The 14,744-nt window shown below is 42.2% G+C and overlaps 1 protein-coding gene across 4 annotated transcripts in view; it reads left to right on the top strand.

Annotated features, from left to right (window-relative positions):
* Positions 1 to 5,439: 5,439 nt before the first annotated feature.
* The window catches only part of SLC5A3 (solute carrier family 5 member 3), a 34,622-nt gene continuing 25,317 nt past the window's right edge, over positions 5,440 to 14,744 (top strand). The window contains exons 1-2 of one of the 4 annotated variants that reach the window (XM_081799678.1): positions 5,828 to 6,042; positions 10,818 to 10,918. The gene's annotated coding sequence lies outside the window, so the exon portion shown is untranslated. Of the gene's footprint in view, positions 5,604 to 5,827; positions 6,043 to 6,392; positions 10,696 to 10,817; positions 10,919 to 14,744 lie in introns of those variants that run through there. The other 3 variants (XM_081799680.1, XM_081799682.1, XM_081799677.1) reach the window with 3 other exon arrangements.

Genomic DNA, 14,744 nt, shown 5'->3' on the forward strand with positions numbered 1-14,744 from the left:
ATCTAAAATCCTTCCACGTGTGTTCTGGATTTTGCACTTGTGGAGGAAGAACATAAAGCTGTTTAACACCTCCAACATTATCGACATTTAACATGAATGTCCCACAATAGGCTGTTGGAGACACTTCTTTTTTCTTTCTTTTCTTTTTTTTTAAAGATTTTATTTATTCATTTGACAGAGAGAGAGAGAGAGAGCACAAGCAGCGGGGTGCAGCAGAGGGAGAGGGAGAAGCAGGCTCCCACTGAGCAAGGAGCCTGAGATCATGACCTGAGCTGAAGGCAGATGCTTAATTGCCTGAGCCACCCAGGTACCCTGACACTTTCTAACAATGTCAGAAGGAAAGCTAAGTCCTTCGATAAGTGAAGATGTAGGAAGGATTTTGTTTTTTTTAAGTTAAAAAATATATTAAGTATTTTTTCCTATAAAAGATATTATGGTAAAGAGAACCTCTCCCACAAACATCCCATAATTTTTTTCTTTTTTTTTGCAGGGGTGGGTAGGCAGAGGTGAAAGTAAGAAAACATTCCATTTAGGCAAACTTTGCCTTCCTTTTTTTTTTTTTCTTATAAAGTGGAACCCAAATTTGAGCTCCCTCCCCGCCAAAAAAACATACTCAATCAAAATTAGAAAAATGCTGGGGCACCTGGGTGGCTCAGTCATTAAGCGTCTGCCCTCAGCTCAAGTCATGATCCCAGGGTCCTGAGATCGGTCCCCACATTGGGTTCCCTGCTCAGCGGAAGCCTGCTTCTTCTTCTCCCTCTCCCCCTGCTTGTGTTCCCTCTCTCACTGTGTCTCTCTCTGTCAAATAAATAAATAAAATCTTCTAAAAAAATTAGAAAAATGTTTTGGAAATTAGTGGATTAAAAGAGCTCCCCAAATGCCTGACCTAATAATATATGTATGTTGCACACAGTGTTTCATTCTGCAAGGCACACAGCCAACAGCACTTTGAGATGACCCAGTGAGTCTATAAAAGGGTAGGTGACAGTGTGCGCAAGGGGGTTTAGAAATACCAGCGAGTTCACTGGTAAAACATTTAAAAACAGAGTGAATTTGAAATGTGACTTGGGTCTGGGCCTTGGGCTGAGCAGTCAAGCCGAGAAATGGTGATGTACTTTCCTCAGGGGAAAGATGATAGGCTGAGGAGAGTGATGATTGACAGCTGAAAATATGACTTGGTTCGACTGTGGGATTACTTTCTCCATTCATTGAAAACATTCCCATTTCTTCACTTTTTTGAGAGTTGTCTTTAGACGCACAAGGCCTGTCTGTGACGTATCTTTGAGAATTAATGACCTACTGTGAGCTCAACGTAAAGCTTTATTATACGGTAATATAAAATAAGAAGGTAAAGATGATTAAGCTGCCCCAGGGCATACACTGATGTTACTTTTTGAAATAGGACTGGATTTCAACTTATTTTTTCTTTTTTATTGCCTCTCATAAAACCTTACTTGAAAATGAGTCAAGATTTCCGGTTAATCAAATCTTCCAATATATACCACATTAAATGTTTTGGAGACTCTAGGTTACAGAATATTCTTTTTTCTTGTACAACCAAAGTTTTGGACTCGTTCACTAATACAACCTCATGGACCCTTCTCCCAGATCCTGCCAACCACCGTTCTACTCTCTGCTTCTATGACTTTGAATATTTCAGATGTCTCATGTAAGTGATATGTAGTATTTGTCCTCCAGTTTCACCCATGTTATCTCAAATGGTAAGATTTCCTTCTTTTTAAAGTCTGACTAGTATTTCAATGCATCACATTTTGTTTATCTGTGCAGGGACATTTAGATTGTGAATAATGCTGCAATGAACATGGGAGTGCAGATAGCTCTACAAGATCTGATTTCCATTCCTTCAGATGTATAACCATAAGAGTGATTGCTGGATCATACGGTAGCTCTATTTTTAACTTCTTGAGGAGTTTCCATACTGTTTTCCACAGTGGCTGCACCAACTTATTTCCCTACCAACGGTGACAAGGGTTTTCTTTTTTCCACATTCTTGCCAACACTTGCTAACTGTTGACCTCATTCTACAGGTATGAGGTGATATCTCATTGTAGTTTTTAATTTTTTTAAAGACTTTATTTATTTATTTGAGAGAGAGAGAGAGAACAAGCAGGGGGGAGGGATAGAGGGAGAGTGAGAAGCAGGCTCCCCGCTGAGCAGGGAGCCCAATGTGGGGCTCCATCCCAGGACCCTGGGATCATGACCTGAGCTGAAGACAGACACTTAACCAACTGAGCCACCCAGGCGCCCCCTCATTTGTAGTTTTGACTTGCATTTCCCAAATGATTAGTGATATTGAGCACCTTTTCATGTACCTGGTGGTCCTCTATATGCCCTCTTTGTAGAAAAGTCTACTTTCTTTGCTTATTTTTAAATCAGGTAATTATTTGTGTTTGTTGCTATTTTTTTAATCAAATCATATGAGTTCCTTTATATAGTTTGTATATTAACCCCTTATCAGACGTATAGTTTGTAAATATTTTCTCCCATTCTGTAGATTGCCTTTTCATTTTGTTAATTATTTCCTTTGCTGTGCAGAAGCTTTTCAGTTTGACACAATCCCATTTGTCTATTTCTGCATTTGTCACCTGTGTCTTAGTGTCATAGCCAAGAAATCATTACCAAGGCCAACATCAAGAAGTTTTTTCCCTGTGTTTTATTCAAGGAATTTTATGGTTTCAGGTCTTATGTTTAAGTCTCTAGTTTGTTTTGAGTTGATCTTTTAAAAAAGATTTATTTATTTTAGAGAGAGAGTGCAGGAGCAGGAGGAGGGGCAGAGGGAGAGGGAGAGAGAGATATTTCAAGCAGCCTCCCTGCCGAGGATGGAGCCTGGAGCAGGGCTCGATATTACGACCTTGAGATCATGACCTGAGCCGAGATCAAGAGTCAGACCCTTAACCAACTGAGCCACCCAATTCTGAGTTGATTTTGGTGTAAGGAAAGGGTATGATTTCATTCTCTCGCATGTGAATATCCAGTTTTCCCAACACCATATATTGAAATGACTGTCTTTTTCCCATTGTGTATTCTTAGGCCCTTGTCAAAGATCAGTTGAACATTGATTGGCCATATATGCGGGTTTATTTCTGCATTCTCTATTCTGTTCCACGAGTTTATATGTCTGTTTTTTTATGCCAGTACCCTACTGTTTTAATTGCTATAGCTTTGTAATATAGTTTGAAATTAGAATGTATATTGCCTCCTGCTTCATTCTTCTTGCGGGAAAATTGCTTTCATTATTCTTTTGTGGTTCCATATGAATTTTAAGATTTTTTTTCTATTTCTCTAAAAATTGACATTGGGATTTTGATAGGGATTGCACTGAATCTGTAAATCATTTTGGGTAGTCTGGGCATTTTAACATTGCTTCTTCTAATCCACAAACACGGATATCTTTTCTTCCGTGACTGCTTAAATTTCTTTCATCAGTGTTATTATAGTTTTTAGTGTATTAAAATTACTATAAAATATTATAGTAATATTTTATAATTCTAAATGCTGACTTATATACATAGTATAAAATTCAAAATATCTTTCTGGTGAACTTAAATTTGTAGTTATAAGAGAAGGACGCTAAATTTGCATCAGCATTCCTTGTGATTTTATCATCTGTTAGTGAACCCATGAGCATCCTGGTGCTGTACTTAAAAAAAAAAAGTTGAAGGGGGAAAATCAGGGTAGCTGCCCTTTCTCTCCCTTTCAGAAGAAATGGAGTGAGCGCCCTGGGCAGCCACCAGATTGGGAGGGTTGGGGGTGCTTTGTTGAGGCATTATGCAATCAGACTAATTTCCTCATACTAATTGTCAACAAGCTAGACCCTTCACTCATCCCTGGCCATTAGGGAAATTATGGAGCTTCCAAGAGGACATGCTAAAAGTTAAAGTCAGCTGGAGGTATTGCCCTGGTCTTTGGCTTGGCATATTACTTTGGAGTCCATATTTTCTCATTCCCAAACTGGGACATGTGGTTGATAACAGGAGGGACTGTTGAAGTGGGGAACCATCCTGGAAAACCTGTAACTCACTTAAGGTTCAGAAAGTCTTTGCTTCCTTCTGTTATTTATTTATAATATTCTACTTTTTTTTTTTTTTAACCAAAAGTGAAATGAGTCAACACTAACCAGGTAATTTGTATCAATACCTGTGTAGTTTTTCTTTGGAAGAATAGGGGTTGTGGAGAAGTCCAAGAATAGAAAATGTTAAAACCCAAATATCACAGAATACATGTGTTCAAAAATCATCTTTATCTTTGATGGGGGATGGGAGGTAAGATCTGAGAAATACCAAGGTCTCCGGATAAGGTGACAAAGGGACTCTATTCTTGGTTTACATGGGATACATGGCAAATCTACTGAATAATATTATTGGCACTTTAATCTGCGTGTGGGAGAGAACCAGAAGCTGGACTAAGTATGGGTTCAGCCTTCCTATAGTCTGGATCCAAATTTTATCTCTATTACTGTTTGACCTGGGCCTGGTTACATAACCTTTGCATGCCTGTATTTTTGAATCCCTAAAGCGGGGGTTAATAATAGTACTTGCCTCACAAAGTAAGAATTTTAGGAGAGGCATATAAAAGCCTTAGCGTGGAGCCTGATACACAGTAAGTGCTCAGTAAATTTTACCTATTAGCGTTAAAGCACTTTAAAGGACAAACATTTCACCTACAGGCCCTTTTAACGGGGCAAGCATCGTATAGAGGGGCGACAATTGCAGGGACTCAGTCTCTAAGGAGTGCAGCTGGAGAAAATGCATTTTGTACAACGCCTACCAGAACAGTACAGCCCATGGCTGGAGGGCAAGGTGAGCCCTGTGTGCCTGTTTGGGGGCTAAAGGGAATGTACCACGGGACTCTCCTCCCTCCAGGGCACGCTCATGCTCCCATACGATTACTAAAGGGCTTTCCAAGTTCTCAGCTGGTCCTCTAAATAAAGGCTGAGCAAACATTTAAAGGATATCGGTTTGAGCCAAAGTATTAGCCTGCCCTTGGCAACTACACGTGGGGCAGGCCGGGCTCACACAACAGATGCCTGTGTCGCGCCTGTGTGCAGGCATCGTACTCAGGTTTACGTGCATCAGCTCACTCAAAGGCATCGCGGCCCTGGGAAGTAGGTGCCCTTCACATCCCCTTTCTTAGGAGCCTGCCAAGGTCAGGCAGCGGGCGACGGATGGGGCCAGACCCGACCACGCGCGCGGCGGCCCACAGCCTGCGCCTTGCGCCCACCTCGCCGGGGAAGGGGCCCCGGGAATCCGCACCTGCAGCCGCGCGAGGACGGCTGTGGGCACGGGGCGCGAAGAGCAGGCTATCCCGGGCAACCCCTGCGCGCGGAAGCGCAATCCTTAGCCGGAACGTTCTGGAACTCCCCTGCGCAACCATGGGCGGGGAAAGCCCAGGTCCGGCCGCGACCCCACCCGGAAGAGCGTAGCCGCCTTAGAAGGTTCCCCACGCCGACAAGTCGCGGGCGAGGGGCGCGCGCACGGACAAGACCGCACTGTTTAGCGCACGCGCACACGAGGGCACACGCTCGCCCGCCGCCCAGAATGAGACGGAGGCATGGAAAGTTCCAGCTGGTTCGAGAACCGTAGGTAGCTGGAGCGGCGGCGGCAGGGTCGGAGGCGGAGTGCGGCCCGCGCTGGCCCCTCCTGGCCGAGCCCGCGGCGCCACCCCCTAGCAGCGGCTGCGGGGCCAGGGGTCCCGGCGGGGGTGGCGCGCCTGGGGGAAAGGGACTGTCGAGGGGGCGCGGCGCGGCCGCCTTAAGAGGGAGCGGGGCGTGGCGCGCGGGAGGCGGGGCGCGCCGGGGGGCGTGGCGGGCCGTCTGCGCAGCTGCCAGAGCCTTAAAGCCCGGGCTCGCTCGGCCGGAGCGTGCTTTCGCCGACCAGGAGCCTTCCGGCCCAGCAGTCCGTCAGGCCCCCGCGGTCCCCGCCCCTCCTGCGTCCCGGGAGCTGGCTCGGTCCGGAGCCGCGCGCGGTGCGACCGGGCATGCCCCGCTACGAGCTGGCTTTGATCCTGAAAGCCATGCAGCGGGTAAGTGACCTTCCCCCCAGAGCCCGCCTTCCCGCGCGGGCGCTCCTCACCCCCAGCCGCTAGGCCGTCGCCCCCCGCCCTCCCCGCGCGGTCGGGGGGGGCAGGCCGGGGCCGCGGGCGGGCGGCGGGCGTCCGCGCTGAGGGGGCGCGCGTGGGCCGGCCGGCGCGGCGAGGCCGCGTGCGCGCGGGAGGCGGGGGTGTGCCCGCGCGGGAGCGCGGCCGCGGGAGGGTGTGCCTCGCACGCGGCCGGCCGGCGGGGCGGGCGGGGGGCGGGGCGGCCGCGGGAGTCTCTGGAAGGTCCGCGGGAGGACACGCGCGAGCGCCCGGCCCCGCGCCTGCCGTAGCGAAGCTGCCTCGTCGCCGGCCCCGCCGCCGCCGCCGCCGCCGCCGCCGCCGCCGCCCGCTCCGCCTCCACACTAGCGCCCGCCGGCCGCCCCGGAGCCGTCCGCGCTCAATAAAACGTTCTCCACAGCGTGTTTGTGCAGTTTTCTGGACCACGGGCGTTTATAACCGATCTCACGTTAAAAAAAATCTTTGACTTCTCTTTTTCTGACTTCAGCGACAATCCTGCTCCGGGTGCCCTTAGCCCAGTTTCATTCATCCAAGTTGTGGCCTTTTTTGCGCCTTCCGGAAGAAACTTTTCTCTCCCCCGCTTTTGATTGATCTTGAGGTAGGGGATTTCAGGTTTGGAGGGATGCTAAGCGAACCTGCAGCCCGTTCGTTGCAAGTGATGGTGTGGCCGAGGACAGGGCCCCGCGGCCCGGAGGCAGCTCTTCGTCCTCTGTTCTGGGTCAGGTACTCCACAAGCCTTCGCCGAATCCCCATTCTTCCCGTGAATTTGGTAACGTAGAGTGTGGTGTGTGCTTCCCCTCCCCTCCCTCCCCCGCCCAGGTATGATAAAAAAAAAAATAACTCCACCATGTCTGAACTTTGCAAAGCAGAACTTTCTGCGGCGCTAGAATCACGGTTTGGGTCAATTTGGAGGAGTAGCTATTCAATGAAGTTTGGTTGAACTTAAATTTAAGCCTGGGATCACGGACCTGCCTCTACAGAAAAACTGGCGATCACGGAGCGTTAGGAAAGGACTAGAGTCACCACACACTACAAAGTGGGAGAGGACACTAGTGTCTCTTGATAAGCTCTAGAGAGGCTGGCCAGGCGTGCCATTGTGTCCCCAAGCTTGTTCTCCCAGAATTTGGGAGAAGATAAGATTGTATTGTTTAGCCTCTGGAGTATTCCCCCTTTCTGGCTCTTCTCCCTCCACTCTGAGATATTACTGCTTAAGGAGAATAGGAACAAGGAAAAACCAGAAGCACATTATTAAAAAGGAAACATTTTTAATTCTGTAGAAATTGGTTAAGCCCTCCCTTTAACCTGTGCTTTTTAGGCAATACCATAGAGCCTGGGAAATGTGGTTATTGAAATTTATTTTACCTTGTTTTAGGGATGAAACGGGTAGCATTAGTCAGAGTATAGGCATAGTATTTGTTTATTCCATAAACCTTTGAGATGAAAAGTTCACACTCTTTGTTTTTAGCCTAGCTGCCAAGTACATTGGTTAGTTAACAGGGCTCTAGGCAGATTAGTTTAAGTGTATTTGCTTTATCATGTTACTTGTATTTCTTTGTATCCTGTTTTTTTGTATGCCTCTGTATGTGGCGGAAACATTTTTTACTTTAGTTCAGGTAAGACACACATAGTGCAGTTTGGTGCAAATGATAATTCAATGCTTTCCTTGGAATCCCTGCGGGGAGGGGGCAACCCATTAGCAGATAATCAAGGTGAACTCCTCCTTGGAGAAGGAGGCCTCCTTGGGTACAGATAAGACATTGTAACAATGGTGAAGTTGTGTGGAAGAGTTCTTGACCTGAATAAAGTCAGATTAAACAACAGCAAAAACTTATCTTTTATTTTTTGTTCATAAAACTAGTTTTGGAGTAGGTTGTAACTGTCTAACAAACAGACTTTCTGGTTTTGAACAATTTTGCTTTCAACTTAGGAAAATTGGATTCTAAAATAGGATCAATACTTGGGGGAAAAATGAATGAAAAAGTTCACATTAGGTTTATGTGATTGCAGAATCCCACTTGTGAGCTCCTACACCTTTGGCAGGCTTGGGGAACCCCAGTTCTAGTCTGTAGCAGTTTGTTTCATCTGCAGGAGGCGTGTAGTGACGCCTCAATTCTGAGTGGCATGTTTTTCATATTTTTAGATCATAAAGTGTACACCCCTTTAAAGGGATGGTTTAACCCCCAACCAATCACTGATGTGTCTTGGAATTGAGGAAATGGGCTTATGTTGACAACTCTTAGAGCAGACATGGAAGTTGAAACTGATGGGAGTTTTTCCAGCATTTTTGGTTTGGATTCCCAGAGGTGTCTTCCTTTGTGCTTCTTTTTCGTAGTGCTCTAGAAGCCTGAAGAGCATTCCTGGTCTCTTTGGAGTGTGTTACTCCCTTCTCCCTATTTTATTTCCTTTGACCCCTAGCTGGGCTCCTTAAAAAGGAGCATGCAAGAATTTTTAAATTGAAGATGCAGAAACTGTATTGAGGCTATCAGCATGTCTTATATGGAGACCCCTTGTGCTGTGTAGCACAGTCACCTGTGGGGGTTCCTGTTGAAAGGTTTCGGGGTGTAGTATACAGAGTGAGTCCTTCTTGAACTCTACAATTTTGTGTTGATTAGTCACTTGAATTTCCAGTGCTATGTTTTTCTCAGTTTGCAACTGGGAGTTAAATGAGTCTGCTTTTGTCGCATTTCCAAGTTTATGCATTTCTGAATGTAGTTACCAGTCCTCCCAAGAAGAAATTTATTTGCAGGTGCCATTTAGCTGCAATTTTGTTTTAGTGTGTGTATTTCAAAAAGTTGTCTCATTTTTGTTTCTCCTCAACTTTTAATTTAGTATGAAAAGTAGGTAAAAGTGTGGCTAAATTCTGAAATTGGACATGGTAAAGTAATGGATGTTGTGAAACCAGGCCTTCAGAGGTGATGACTGAAGCCATTTGAAAAGGTTGTTGCTTAGACCAGTCTTAGACCATATTTATAGAAGGGTCTCCAGAATAAAAAGATTTGAGTCGTGTTACACCTATGTCAGATAATATCAGAGGAGTTTTTTAACAACTGAAAAAGAAACAAAGTGCCTGTGAGGAGAGTTCTCTGTTTACCTCCACGTTGTCCCCTTGCACTGGGAACATTCAAGTAGAGAGAAGAGGGGTCATGCATTGGTGGTTAAGGTCTGACACTGATTTCTGAGGACCCTTCTCTGGAGAGTCTGAGGAAGTGGCTGATGTCCCTTCATTTCACCTTGAAATTAGATTTTAAAGATTGGTACTTAATTTCAGTTAGGCAGAAGACAACTGCCAATACACGAATGATAAAGCCACATACTGTGTAGAGAAGCCTAGGAAAAACTGTGTAAACTGTATAAAATTTTTACTCTTAGGATGGGTTCAGGAAGAGGAATTTTGAGGTGAAAAAAAGATCTATGCAGAACATTTATATTCTGTGGTTACTTAGTTTAGGAGCTTTTTAAGTTTAGGAACATTTTAATTACCATGTCTTAGTATGTTTGCCCAGAGTTGGCATATTTAGAGTTGTGAAAGCTCTGGGCAAATATTTTTTCCTGAAGTTTCTCAGTTGCTACTCAGGAATTTTTACATGAGGAATTAAAGATTAATGGTTTAAGTAATAACTAGCTTAATTGCTAAATGAATACATATGTGTTTGATAAAATAGCATTTATATATTTTCTTGTATATTACATTTTCCTAAGAGGAATAAAAGAGCTGATAGGTACTTTGGAAATCTTGAGTTCTTTTTCATTAAAAGAGTTCACCAGTTACTTTATGTTTAATATTCCTTATTTTAAATTTCATTGAAAAACAATATGTTTTAAATTTCAAAATCACTCATTGAAATAGTTCTTTGTAGGTAAAGAGTTTTATGTTGTAATCTGAGTTTAATTTATAACCTGGGTTTTGTAAGTTTAGAAATAGAAGTGTAGTGATATTCCAGTTCTTGAAATGTAGAAAGCCGTAGGTTTTCTGACTGTGCAGTGAAGAGTCTTGTATTTTTCTTTACTCAAGCCTTTTTGATTAGGAAGAACTGGCAGAAGTTTTGTATTTGTTCTAGAGTTGTATCCAAGGTAGGATCTTCTGAAAGTAATGCTTACAAAATGTTTACAGTTTAGATAACTTTTGGAGACGTAGATAAACTCAAGTATGGGACTAGCCAAACCTAGGTCATTGTAGCTTCGCTTGTTGGCAACATTTGATAACAAGGAAATAGTGACATTTTTGCTCTCAGATGGTAGCAGAGTAAAGTCCAAAAGGAAATCTCTTTGTTCTAGCTGTCAGATGGCTAAGTTAGTGTTTTTCTTCTCATGGGCCCTCCTTGAACAGCTTAGCTTGTATCTTTAATAATCACCCTTTGTGTTTTGTCTGCTTGAAACCAGACAACTTAAAATAGTTACCCAGTAATGAAAGACTTGAGCCTTGTGGGCAATGTTATACTCTCATTTGGTATTACAGTTTTCTTGGGTTACAGCTCATTGCCGCAGCAAGTGATTGAAGAAGGAGTCCTGTTCCTGCCCCTGAGCTACAGCTAAGGTACAAGGAGTGGCTTGGGGGTAAGGAGTCCTTCCTCACCAGACATGGTTTGTATTTATTAAGACTGCTTGTCAGAAGTTGACGTTCTGCACTGATTTTTTCCCCTTAATTGTTATTCATGACTCATACATTCATTACTGATGTTTATAGGTTTTTTTTTTAAATCTAGGAATTTATATGCAGACTGCTATTGAATCTTCTCACCTTTAGATTACAAAATCACTTTAAAGAAAACTAAGAGCTTGAAAGCAGTGAGGGACAAGCTCTAAGGTAATAATTTTCGTCCAGTGCTTTTGCTGTATTTGTAGTACAAGTGTAATTTTTCTGTTAAAGATAAATACCTCTTTTTAGTGGAAGGCAGTATTCTTAACCAACAGGGATTATTGTCAACACATGTAGTTACCTCTTAGCGGAATCAAATTTAAGGAATTAGTCAAATTTAAGGAAATCATTCAAGTTTAATGAACACCTGGTAAGTTATTAATATATTTAAAGGAAAAACTGCCCTCAAGTTTGGAAAAGGACAGTTAATCCATTTCTCATCTTTGTTGTTGTGTTACAGCAGGAGTTGGCAAATGGTGGCTCACAGGCCAATTTAAACCTGCCACCTGTACTTTATGGCTTTTGAGCTAAGAAAGGATTTTACAGTTTTAAGTAGTAGGAGGAAAAAATCAAAAGGATAATTTATGACATGAAAACTCTATGAGATTCAGGTTTCAGAGTCCATAAATGTAGGTGTGGTGGAACATAACTGTTCATTTGTTTATATTTGTTCTCTTGTCCGTTACAGAAGAAATTTGACCCTTGATTTAGAATATACAGACACATAATTTCGTAGGTTCAGTATTTCTCTAAGCTTCTTATGGTGCTGTTTTCTGACATTTCTGCTTTGATTCCTTCCTTTCCTTCCTTGTATTATTATACCTTTCACCTTCATGTGGATGATCTGCCTTTTTTTGTGTTTTTTGTTTTTGTTTTTTGGTAACAAGCTAAGAACTCTGGCATTTTGTTCTCTCCTGTGTGCTGGTTATAGCCTCCTGGATATTCCCTTGGCACTGCAAACAATATGGTTCAAACTTGAGTTGCCTACCCTAAAACTTGTCTAACTTTACTCTATGACTTCTCTGTCTTCTGTCACCTGTGGCTGAACAAATTCCACTCCTTATATTCCTGTTATCCCAATCCCATGTAGTCTTCTCTGCTCTGGTTGAACCACTAATATTTCTAGCTTGATTCTTACAGTTTCTTAGCTGGTCTAACGCTCTGCCAAGGGGAGGATAGTTAATGCCTGTAGTGAAGCTGCTTCTTGGAATGCAGAAATAGCTGTTCTTGAGATACTTTAAGACCATTAAATGGAGATTTCAACTGAGATTCATTTTTAGCAAGGAAATAATACAAAGCATTGTATAGTGGTGACTTTCTGATTACTTTATTACCTTTCTGTAATAGTTGATCCTGTCAACACTGTTGCCACATTCCAGCACACCTCTCGTTTTCACAAAGCCATTCAGAGTGAAGTCTGGCATCTAAGGCCACCTCTGATGGGACCCCAATTTTTTTTTTTTAACTTCATCTCTCAATTTCTTTCGTTCTCCTTTCCATATATTGAGTAAGCAACCTGTTGCAGATCCCCATAAATACCATTGCCTTTCATTTTCTTTGGTGCCTGTGTTATACTGCTTTTCTTGGAATGCCCTTCCTCTCCATATTACCCATGGTCTACGTGAAAACTTGCCTAAAGTCCATTTTATCTCGTTTAGTACATTAAAAAAAATATTGAGTACCTACACTGTTAGGAGTACAGACTGTAATCTATAACCTTTCCTTTGGATTTGCATGGTGTTTTCCTGTGTCTTATCACATGGATCACTTTCGTATTGTAGTTAATTGGTGAATGTTCATCTCCTTTGCTAGATTACAAATTCTTGAGGGCCTGTTTGATTTCTGTCCTCTGCTCTGCATTGCACATGTCCATGTTCACTTAGCTACCTTATGAGGATTTCTGCTTTCATCTCTGAAACGTTATGGGTGATAGCGTGCTGACCTCTTGTGTTAGTAAGTTGTTTTCAAGTCCGTGCACTTGGCTTGCATTGGGCGGGGGTGTATGCTTACCAGAAGTTGTCCTGGTTTCCAAGACTATTTCATGGCAGGTAATCTTGTTTTTATAATAATAATAATAATAATTTAAATATCATGTAAACAGATGAAATGAGTGCAAAACTTTTTTTCCCTGAAAACCGAGTTGGATTCTTTGGAAAGACTTGATAAAGGTGAGTTACTAAAATAATGGCTGTAGAATTAGATGGCTGCAATATCTAAAAGTTTGGGAGGAAGAAGAGCATTAGTCCCAAAGGATTCTGCTTTACAAGGATTTTTTAAAGCTTTCCACTTTAATGAAACTGAAAATGGAAAATTGTAGATGATGCATTTATAGGTGTGGTTTAGATCAAGCAGAAGGAACTTCAATCAGCAAGGAGCTCCTCATCATCGATCCCATTCTCCAAGTGCTTTCACCCCATATTAAGATTGGCAAATGAATGTACATTTATGTGTTAAACTTAAATAAAATGTTTAAGGTACGTATGTATGATATTTCGATTTCCTACTTTAGCTTTAATTCATTTTTTTACCTATTATTTTTGGATATGATTGTTTTGGTTATGAAAGCTTCTGCTTCAGTAAGTGCTCTGATTTTTGTTTTCTAAATGAATAGAAGAATGTAAGATCCTCAATGAAGATACTGGTTGTGTATTGTCGGAATAAACAAAAGAACTGACACTGGGAAACTAGAAAGAGCTAGAGACAGATCGACCTGGTTTTGGTTCCTGGCACCTACCTCCTAGGGATCTTAACCTTTCTGGATCTTCATTTCCTCGCTGTAAAATGGGAGTGATCCCTAAATTGGAGAGTCTGAAGATAAAGTGGTAACATGACCTTGGACGTTATAGGTGTTCAGTATGTCACCAAAGTAGCTTTGTAATATCAGGCAAGTTATCCAACGTCTATTGCCTAGTTTTCCATTATTACCACCTTAATGATGAAGAGACTCCAAAAGGTAAATTTTTTTATATGTAAGTTGTTTTATCAGAATCTGAGCCTTAGTCAAACCTGGAGTATAGTAGTTGCTCAATAAGTATTTGAAGTCGTAAACATGAGTCATACTACATAATAGCTTGTGTGCTAATTAAGCAAGGGCAAGTTTTTGCATCTAGAGAGATGTAGAGTGTGTATACGAGGGTTCCCATGGACTCCACCAGCTTAGAACGACCTCTTTGTTAGACTGATGTCTATCATTTAGTAACAACTGCTGGCCTTTGCCAGGCTCTGTGAACTGGGACTCCTCATCAAGAACTAAACTATTTGCATCTGGTCTTTGTGTTTATCTCTCCCATCCAACTTTATTGTAACTAGTACTTTAAGACTTAATGTATGTTTTAGGTGAGAAGTTGGGAAAAGTGAAGAATAGGGAAAATCTAAAGAGAATTACTTAAGATAGGCTGTTAATTATTAAGGTGATTTGAGGCAAGTGTAGGGGGAAACTTAGTATTTTAATTTATTTAGTAAATGTTTGATTCCTAATGGGCAGAGCTAAAGCTGTAAGGATGACCTCTTTTCAGTAAGAAAAACAGGTGTAGCAGATAGATGGTAGCCTAATCGATTTCTGCCACTACATACATCAATACATTTTCAGTTAGCATTCTACTTTTCATTTTTTATGCAGCAGTGGATTATAAAACTACATATTTTATTTTAATTGGTGATTTAAGAATTTGTTCCATTCCTGTTGGTAACAGATTTTATTTTTATAAAGAATTAAAACAGTATTATTTTACAGCACATGTTGCTGGAGTGTATATATTTCAGTAATATGCTTAATTTTTTTTAGTAATTGTTTTGTAAGCCAGAAAGACTTGTGATCTAACAAGTCCAAGATAAGACCTTCTACAAGAGATGATGTTTACTTAACTGTCAGTCTTCTAAATCCAACTTTATTTCAGGCTTAATTTGTGACTTGGTACCTGATTATTTTATTTTACCTGAAGTTGCATAATGAGCTTGGGGATTGTATAGGGTATTGGGCCCCACTTGGAGCAGA

Source organism: Leptonychotes weddellii, chromosome 1, assembly GCF_054177405.1.
Source record: "Leptonychotes weddellii isolate Sample4059 chromosome 1, ASM5417740v2, whole genome shotgun sequence".
Classification (NCBI taxonomy): domain Eukaryota; kingdom Metazoa; phylum Chordata; class Mammalia; order Carnivora; family Phocidae; genus Leptonychotes; species Leptonychotes weddellii.